A 10,264-nucleotide genomic window follows, 5' to 3' on the forward strand; every position below is an offset into this window, starting at 1 on the left:
TTAAAACTCATCTCAGAAGAAGCTTCTCAGTGCCTCTTTGCGGGAAGTAGAGGCAGCGATCTTCTGACAACAAAGTACATTTTTAAATTAAAATGCTCTTCATTTTTAAGTTATTAGTTTCAGGTGTACAACATAGTGATCAGACATTTATATAACTTATGAAGCAATCACCCTGAAAATGATTTATAGTGTGGTTTCTTTTCTTTATTTGATGTTAACCTCATTTACATTTAATGGGTCCTTTCTATGTGCTATGCCTTTAGGGTGGGTTAACTCATGACAATAACCGTATGAGTAGGCACTGTTACTATCAGGATTCCTATTACCCAGACAGAGGCCTGAGGCAATGTGGTTAGGGTGATTGCCCATGGTCATGAGGTTAATAATTGAAATTTGGACCCTGAAGTTTCAAATCTTGAAATCTTACCAACTACGTGGGGGTGCATACCACTGTGGGATGCATTGTAAGACGTAACATTTTGAGGATTGTAGTGAAATTTATTTTAAAAATTCAGAACCACATTGTACTTTACAAGCTCTTATTTGAGGAATGGTTTTCCTTCAGTATTCTCTTCTCTATTCATTTTAAAGCAGTGGTTCTCAACCTTCCTAATGCTGCGACCCTTTAATACAGTTCCTCATGTTGTGGTGACCCCCAATTTCATTGTTACAAATTGAACATAATTAAAGCATAGTGATTAATCACAAAAACAATATGCAATTATATATGTGTTTTCCGATGGTCTTAGGCGACCCCTGTGAAAGGGTCGTTCGACCCCCAAAGGGGTCGCGACCCACAGGTTGAGAACCACTGCTCTATAGAGATTAACTCCATAGGAGCATAAAATGGAAATTTTTTAAATCACTCATTGCTAATAAGTACTTACCTACAGTCCATTTCTATTGAGAATACTGGGAAAATCAAGTGAGAGAAACTGTCATGGCCATTGATTACCCATATTTTAGAAGGAGGCTAATGGTACTTAAGTGATCTTCCCCCAGGTTTTACCCCATGCTCAGACTCAGCAGAGGTTTCTTTTTGTAAGATTGGCTTGATATTTGAATATACAAATAAATCTTCTAATTGGTTTCCACTTTGGAATGTGTTAGGCTTAGGAAAAGTACTCTTTGGATGTATATATTAGGAATACCTAGGAAACACAAGCACATACACACGGTACACATACATATGCCCACTATACCTTTAACTTGGCCTTCACTTACCTGAGTTGTGGGAAAGAACTTCAGAGCTTGATATTCTAATTGACAAGGGTCTCCCTTCTCTCTTACCTTGTGCTCTGCTAGCCCTCCATTCGCCTACAGTGTACTTACAGGTGTATTTTCCTCTCTTATCTACATACTGTCCTTTTCTCCATGTGATCACACATTAGTGTATTTGTTGCTTCCCAGACAAATACTGCTCTAGTGAGCACCAGGACCATAGAAGCCTGGAGGCAAAAGTATTTAAAATTTTTTTAAGGAAATTGTCAAATGGATCTTAAGCAGATGAGAAGGACAAAATGGTGAGCACCATCCTCTAGCATCTATCAAGGTGACTACTTTATAAAGCTAAATATAAAGGGCTGGAAGTCTGTAAGCAGGTACGGAATGAACACTGGATGTGAAGACAGAGAACACCACAATTACTGATGTTTAAAAGGCAATTCTTTTCTCAGTAATGAGGTGGTTTGAGTGGGGAACCTAGTTATTTAGGCCAATGATTCTTAAACTTTAAAAATCCAGACGCATGAACAGGCCACACCTTCCAATCAATTTTGAGTATGTGCTCAGATTTGGACATATATTTCATACGTACTCTTCAACATCCATACCTCCCTCTCTACCCCTGAGGATCATTATGCATATAATTTTTTTCCACTTTTAAAATATAAAATCACAACTAAATATGCTTGTCCAAACCATACATGTTCCTTCTGGCTCCCCTCATTCCCCATTCTGATGCATCCTTTGATTTTCTTTTTAAATTAAATTTATTAGGGATAATATTGGCTAATAACACTATAAAAGTTTTAGGTATACAATTCTGTAATACATCATGTGTATGTTGATGCATTCTTTTAAACTGTATATACTTTCCAGAGTGCTCCACCACTCATCCCTGATGAGCAGTGATTTTATCAAGGTCTGCTAGCCTTTTTTTTCTTTTTTATTGAATTTATTGGAGTGACATTGGTTAATAACATATAGGTTTCAGGTATTCAATTCTATAATACATCATCTGTATCTTCTGGCCTTTTAATGCAACAAAGCTCATTACATTTTGTTCATAAGCTTTGTGTTAGATATTGCCTCTGCAGTCATCTGAAATCCACAAATATATTTTTTCTTTCTGGACTTCAACACTTACTGGGCATTGTCCTAGGCTCTCTGTAACCAAATGAGGGACAGCATGGTTCTTCCACTCAAGAAACTTATAATCTAGTCTTCTTGTCAAACAACATTTGAACTGTTCCATTCCACGGGTGACTGGAACCAGTAAATTTGGGGCAAAATATAATATAACATCCTCCAAAACACCCATTTCTTCATTTACAGTGGTGGTGGTGGTCGTGATAGGGTTAAGTACTCCACTATTCAGAAAAATACAAGCTACTTTGCATTGCTGGAGTTCTATGCTATCCCTCCTCCATTCAGCTACATTGGTCAAAAGAGGAGTCAGGAAGAGTCTGAGGGAAGAATTCAATAACTTTGTTTGTTCATAGTGCACTCTACTGTCTATTTCTTTCTCTCTTCTCAGCCTCAGATCAACCTGTACTCGTGGTGGGTGGGAAGAGTGAAGTAAAGGTAAATAACACAAGTAGGGGGATATAAGGATGATGAGTATTCTTGAATATACAGGGAAATTTCTGCAGAATTAATTTATATATTTTATAAACCATTTCTGAAATAAACAACCTTGTTTAAGACCACAGTTAACTACCTTAAGGACATAGCACTAGCCCCACAAAGATGGTTGTTAGCTTCCAGGGTTAGTTGGGTTCCATTACATTATTATTTTGGTTATAAAAATTATACATGCCCATTATAAAGAAACACACCTGAACATAGCTAACAAAGAAAAATGTATGTGTAATTCTGCCATTTGGAGATAATCAATTTAGCGCTATTGTGAAAAATTTTCACTTTTGAATGTATGCATATGTAAATATGTGTGTCTAAACAAATTGTCCTGCTTTTTTAAACTTAACTTTATAAAGAGAACATTTTCCCATGCCATTAAAAATTCTTTGAAACTGTTTATAATGGTTGCGTAATATTCCATTGTTACTCCTTTACTTCTTGAGGTGGATGAGGGGATGAGGTCAGGAAGTGGGAGGTCATGGAAAGAATGATCATGGGCTCCTGTACCATAAAATGTACTGAAGAATAACAATCCAATGCTTATTATTTCTTTTAACTCAATAAAATCTCAGCAAACATAAAACTATGAAAATTGAGGGAACTTGGGCTTATACCAGGGGTGGGCAAACTTTTTGACTCGAGGGCCACAATGGGTTCTTAAACTGGACCGGAGGGCCGGAACAAAAGCATGGATGGAGTGTTTGTGTGAACTAATATAAATTCAAAGTCAACATCGTTACATAAAAGGGTATGGTCTTTTTTTTTTTTTTTTTTTAGTTTTATTCATTTCAAATGGGCCGGATCCGGCCTGCGGGCCATAGTTTGCCCACGGCTGGCTTATACTCTCAGTGGCGTTGAATATCAAGGAGTACCAAAAATACCAAATGGAGAGCCTCTTCCAAAAGATCACTGTAAAGTTGATCAAAACAGCCCATTAATTCAAAATCCAAGGGAGCGGACACACTTGGATTTCAGTACATAGCCAGCAGCAAACATACTAATGTAGGGTAATATTCTACCTCTCTTTAATTGTGCTTTACAGTCATTTTTAAAAATTTATCTTTATTGTTGACCCCATTCACCAGGCTCCCACTCTCCACCCCCCCACGCCTTCACTGCACTTTAGTCTGTGTCCATGGATGATGCATGTCCTATATAATAAAGAACTAATATGCAAATGGTCATCACGCCCTCGTGCCCTTGTGCCAGAACTGCTCAGACACTCAACACTGGGGAGAGAGGAATGGGGAGCAGCCAGGCTGTGGCCTGGGAGAGGGATAAGCCGCCTGCCCCACGGTCCTGGGCGCCAGTGGCTGCACTTGCACCTGTGGCCCGGGAGAGGGACAAGCCGCCCGCCTCTCAGTCCTGGGCACCTGCGGCTGCAGTCCGGGCGAAGCCACCTGCCCACAGTCCCATGTGTCTGCGGTCGGCCCAGGCGAAGTTGGCCTGGATCCTGGGTGCCTGTGGCTGGCCAGAGGGAGGGAATCATGGGTCCTGGGTGTGGGGCGAGGCATAGGCAGTTAGGGGCAATCAGGCTAGCAGGGGAGCAGTTAGGGGCGATCAGGCAGGCAGGCAGAGGGGTTAGGGGTGATCAGGCAGGCAGGCAGGTAAGCAGTTAGGAGCCAGCGGTCCCAGATTATGAGAGGCAGTTGGACATCCTCCGAGGGGTCCCAGATTGAAGAGGGTGCAGGCTGGGCTGAGGGACCCCCCCTGCACAAATTTAGTGCACCAGGCCTCTAGTATGTATATAAGTGCTTTGATTATTCTCTGCCTGCCCCCTTGATTTAGCTTTTCCAAGTATGTATTCTTGTCCACAACATGTACAGAAGTCAAGCAAACTAATGGGCATGCCACCGTTTGAAGATGGAGATGGTATGGCTGCTTTGCCTTTTTAGTCTAGACTCCCTCAGATGTCACATCTCTATGGATATTCTCTCAAAGTTGCTTGAACAACTTTTGAAATTATAGGGAGAGTTTTGGGGATCAGAACATTCCAACATTAAAAGGGGCCTTTAATGTTATTTAAACACAAAGCAGAACCAACAAGTGCTTGATTCTAATCAAAAGCAGAAAAATCAGCCATGTCAAAGTCTAATAAAACATAGTGATATAATTAATTCATGATATATATCTAATTCTATTAGTATGAGTTTTCATTGTAGTTTCCTAGGGCTGACATAACAGATTACCACAAACTGTGTGGCTGAAAACGACAGAAATGTATTTTTTCATATTTGTGGAGGTCAAAAGTCCAAATTCAAAATATTAGCCCAGCCATGGCCCCTCTGCAGACTTTAAGAAAGTGCCTCTTCCAGGTTTTGGTGGCTCTACAAGTTCTTTGGCTTGGGCTGTGTGACTCCAATCTCTACCTTTGACTTTATATGGTCTTCTTTCCTATGTATCTTGTCACAAATTTCCCTTTGCCTTTCTCTAAGATCACCTGTCATTGGATTTAAAGCTGACTCTAAGTCCAGGATGATCACACTCAAAATCCTTAACTTACTTGCATCTGCAAAGGCCCTTTTTTTCAAATAAGGTCACAATCAGAGGTTCTGGGAGTTAGGATATGCACATACTTTTTTGGGAACTACTATTCAACCCACTATAACTGTATTCTACAATATCATAGCAAAACATCTAGAATAAACAAAAACAAAACACTTCTGTTTGCATTCCCTGTAATGGAATTTGACTTATATTGCTTCGGCTTAAGCTTTTGAACAACCAAGCGATGTACTACTTGCAAGACTATTTGGAGCAGAGGAAGTTTTGTAAAAACTGCCTACTTTTAGGATTTCTTTCTACACCGGGAAAATTTAAGAAAATAAAGGACTAATTTTTTAAAGCTTTCACATGGATTCCAGATGTTGAACATTTAATCCAAGAAGGTGTTTCCTTATTATACAAATGTGGTGCACATCAAGAAATTGGCATTGTTTAATTTATGACTCACACGTGAGCCATTGTTTTTTGTGATATAGTTATTTTAACTGATTCATAAACTAAACAATGTCAATATTTTGGACACATACCATATTTGTATAATGAGGAAACACCTTCTTACATCAAATGGTCGACATCTGGGATCCATGTGGGAATTTCTTTGAAATTTTAAATAAAGACAAATTAGCATGGTATACATTTTCTCAGAGATGCAGTTAGTTGGTAATCAAAAGACCCAATGGACTTGGTACTACATTGTGGTTAAGCAAATAGGGATGTTGTTGATAGAAACATTTAATAATGCTTTTACAGCACGATTTTGGGGATGGGGTAAATGGAGGTGTGTAGTGAAACACAATATGAGCAATTTTGAATCAGGGATAAAAAATAACTCAATTAATTGGAGTGTAAGTTATCAAAAACTTTCTGGAGGAAAATTGATAGCACACACAAGGTGGTAAATGAGCCTACTCCTTAACCAGACAATTCTGTTTACTGGAATTACCTTAAGGAAATAGAAATGTGCCAATAGTTTTATATAATAGGATGGTCATCATAACCTATTAGGCTTTACTTTTTTAAAGCAGTTTTAGGTTCACAGCAAAATTTATATGCTCTCTGCTCCACATACACACAGCCTCCCCCTCTAGCAACATCCAGCACCAAAGTTATATCTTTGTTAGAATTGAAGAACTTACATGGATACATCATTGTCACCTAAAGTTCATAGTTTACATTAGGGTTCACTTTTGCTGTTGTACATTCTATGGACTTTGAAAAATGTATAATGGCATGTATCCACCATTATAGTATCAGACAGAGTAATTTCACTGCCCTAAAAGATCTCTCATAATTTGTTTTTGATAACAAGAGGAGATTGGTTAAATCAATTTTAGTAAATTTATATAATGAAGTCTTATGCAGCTATTGAAAATAATTTTGTAGGTGAATGGTGAACTATAAAAATGGCCATGATTCATTGTTAAAGGTAAAATTAGATGATTAAACAATATGTTAATAGCCAAAAATTGTGTATTTGTGTGTGTGTGTGTGTGTGTGTGTGTGTGTGTACAGGTTTAGAGGCAAGGCTATACACCCCTATATTAACTGTAGCTGTCTTTGAGTTGGGGTTAAAGATGATGTTTGCTTTCTTTTCCTTGTTCTTTATTTTGCAAATAATCTGTAAATCATATTACTTTTAAAATTAAAAGCCAGACATTTTGACATGGCTGTCTCATAGGCATCTCAGATTCAAATGAGCTCTTCTGTCTTTTTTTTTCTTTTCCCCCCAGGCTTATAAATATCACCTCAGAATACAATAACTGTGCTTGGTGGCCTTTTATGTAGCCTCTTAACAACTTGGTTCCTCATATGTGGTATGATTTTTGTTAGATTACTCCTATGATACCTTTCAGAATAAATTCTTAATTATAATGGTGAACTCTCCTAGAGCTTAGTCAGAACAGCTATTCCTATTTCTAGACCACAGGGCCGTTAGAGCTTAACTCCTTAGATGAGCAATTGTGTAGAAGGGGAAGAATGCCTTAACCCCTGGAGCCATTTTGCCTAGAATCTAGGACCATGTGGTTCCAAGACCCATTGCAGGTAGGTGGGACTCGTGTTTAAATCGCTATCAGTTTAGGTATTGTTTTTCTTGATGCCAATTCACACTGTATTTTGAATTCTTCCTGAATTTATTATGTCTGTTCTTCCTTTTTAATGTACACTTCAAATCCCTTCCATTTTTCTGTTTTCCTTTTAATAAACAGTTCATATACAACACAATATTCAGATGCTGTATTATAGAATTGTACAACTGAAACCTGTATAATTGTATTAACGAATGTTACCCTAATAAATTCAATAAAAATTTTGCATTAGAAATTGGGTGCAAGAAGTTAAGTATGAGCTCTTCTTTCACCTCAAATATTCTCAAGTAGTTCCTTCTTTCAATAAATAGCAAAATAAGACAACCAGTTGCAGCAACGTGGGAGTCAGCTGGACACTTTCCTCCTCGCTCCCCTCTTGTATAATTACAGCAGGTCCTTGAATAACTCATTTCATTCAATATCCTTTGTGTTGTAACATTGAAAAGAAAAAAAAATGCTTCCTGGACAGTCCCAGGGCCACTGTTTGTGTGGAATTTACAGGTTCCCCCACATCTGTGGGTTTCCTCCGGGGACTCCAGGTTCCTCCCACATCCCCAAAATGCGCTCGATTAGGTGAATTGAGGTGTCTACACTGTCCCATTCTGAGTGCGTGGGGGCAATGAAGGGGTCATGAAGATTCTGAGACTCCTGGGTTAAGCAATAAGATGAACAATGAAGGCATCACTAACATGGTGAAGTGTGAGGAAGGAGTTTGAATTAGAAATATAATTTTGGACTCGTTAAACTGATCAGTCACTCAGCTGCACGTTGGTGAAAAATGGGTAAGGGTATCTGGGCTTGAGAGAAGACATCCATATTGAAGGTATTGATTTGGGAGTCACCTCAAACTATTTTAAAATTATTGAGCTGGATTGAATAATAAAAAGTGTAGAGAGGAAAGAGGAGAAGAGGGCCCTGGGGTGACTCTGAGGAACACCAACAAACTGAGTTTGCAAAAGAGAGTGGGAAGCATTTCAGGTGGTGGGGACAGGAAGTGCAAGGATTCTAAGTGGGAAGACAGACTACAGAGACAGAGATGCTGGTAACTGGGAGCTTGTGTGCTATGTTCAAAGGACAGCAAGGAGGAAGTGGGACTGGAGGGGTGCAGACAACAAAGAAAATAATAAGAGGTGAAGTCAGATAGTAAGAGGTGCACTTCATTATAAGGTTTTTGGCTTTTACTTTGAATGAGATGAGAGTGGGAACAGGGAAGTGACATGATGTGATTTACATTTTCAAAGGGTTACTGTGGCTGTGGGTTGAGAACACACTAAAAGGGAAAAGATAGGAACAGGAAAGTCAGAAGACTAGTATAACAATCCTCAGGGGAAGTAATGATGGCTTGGACAATGGTAGTGGTATGGTAGTGCAGAGAAGTGATTGAATTCTGGATATAGTTTGAAGATAGAGCCAAATTAATTTTTTGACAGAATAAAAGTGGTAAGAGACAGAGGGGATAAAGACAACTCCACGTTTTTAGGCCTGGGCTCATAAAGGAATGAAATTAAGAAAGGGAAGTCTGTGGGTAAGTTAGGTTCTTGGGAGGGAGATCAGAAATCTTAAACATATTGAGTTTGTAGGGTTTTTTTAAATTAAAACATTATTTATTTCTGTTTTTTCCATATACCTTATTGTTTAGAAAACAGTGTTACATACATATCTGAAATAATACACAGTTACACTCTGCTTAAAGGCAAAGCAGCACAGGTAAAGCTGATCAGCTGTCCAGAGTTCTCAACCTTTGGGATCTTGGTTTTTAATTTTACATCAATTCTTAAAAGTCAGGAATGTCATCTCCAAAAAATGTTAAGCGGTTTGCAAATAATAATCACTCTGTTAAGTATTATATTTGTATAAATGGAATCTATTTTCTTTAATACATGAAAAACTGAGAAGAGAATGCCATTTAACATCATTGGTATGACAGTATAGGACCAGGAAAAAATACTGTGATAAGCTTGTCTCTATGATACCAAGAAGATATTCTAGTCTGAGCTTAATATGCTTCCCATGTTTTCTACTAGATGCTTCTTTTCTGCTACTTTTCATCCTTTTACATATTTTATATCAGAGGTTTGGTATAACTTTTAAAACTTTATTAACAGGTGCAAATCTAGTATCCACAGATTTCTTCTCAAAAGGCACTCTAATTCATCAGATAGCCCAGCAGTTTCATTCTCATGAACATTCTAGCCATGAGAAGACATAATAGGGCACAGATGAATCCAGTGAATAGAAGAAGAAATCTACTGAGTTTTGGAATGTTTAGTGCATTGGATCAGTCTAGGATTATGAAACCTAAACTCCCATTGTGAACAGAAAGTTGGATGTGAGTCCTTCCATAATATATTGTCTATTTACTCTCTAGGCCAAAAAAGCCACTGGTCTCTGGAGGTTCAATAATAACATCATAAATTATTCCTCCAGTGATCAGAAAGTAAGACACCACCAATAGAGCATACACCGTCATGGCAGAGGGCATGTGCCCTAGAGTGGCTTCTTCAGCTTCAGGTTGGGGCATTTGAGCACTAAGAATGGGACTTGGTACAAAGTCTCCATATTGGTGGTGGCAAGGCGAGTTCATGTTGTTAATGCATTCTTCAAGTGAAGATGTTCAGTAGGTAATTGGATATACAAACTTAGACTTCAGGAGAGATACCTGGCTAGAGACATACATTTAGGAGTCATTTTCATATAGACAGTGTTTAAGCCCTGAGACTGGATGAGGATGTCAAGGGAGTGAGTATGGGAAGAGAGAGAAGAGAAGAGGAGAGGAGGGGAGGGGAAGGGAGGGGAAAGGAGAGGAGGGG

The 10,264-nt window shown here is 38.6% G+C and overlaps 1 pseudogene; it reads right to left on the bottom strand.

Moving 5' to 3' along the window:
• Positions 1–9,600: 9,600 nt before the first annotated feature.
• Positions 9,601–10,013, bottom strand: LOC102429880 (annotated as a pseudogene).
• Between the last annotated feature and the right edge of the window lie 251 nt (positions 10,014–10,264).

Source organism: Myotis lucifugus, unplaced genomic scaffold, assembly GCF_000147115.1.
Source record: "Myotis lucifugus unplaced genomic scaffold, Myoluc2.0 scaffold_30, whole genome shotgun sequence".
NCBI classification, from domain to species: Eukaryota; Metazoa; Chordata; class Mammalia; order Chiroptera; family Vespertilionidae; genus Myotis; species Myotis lucifugus.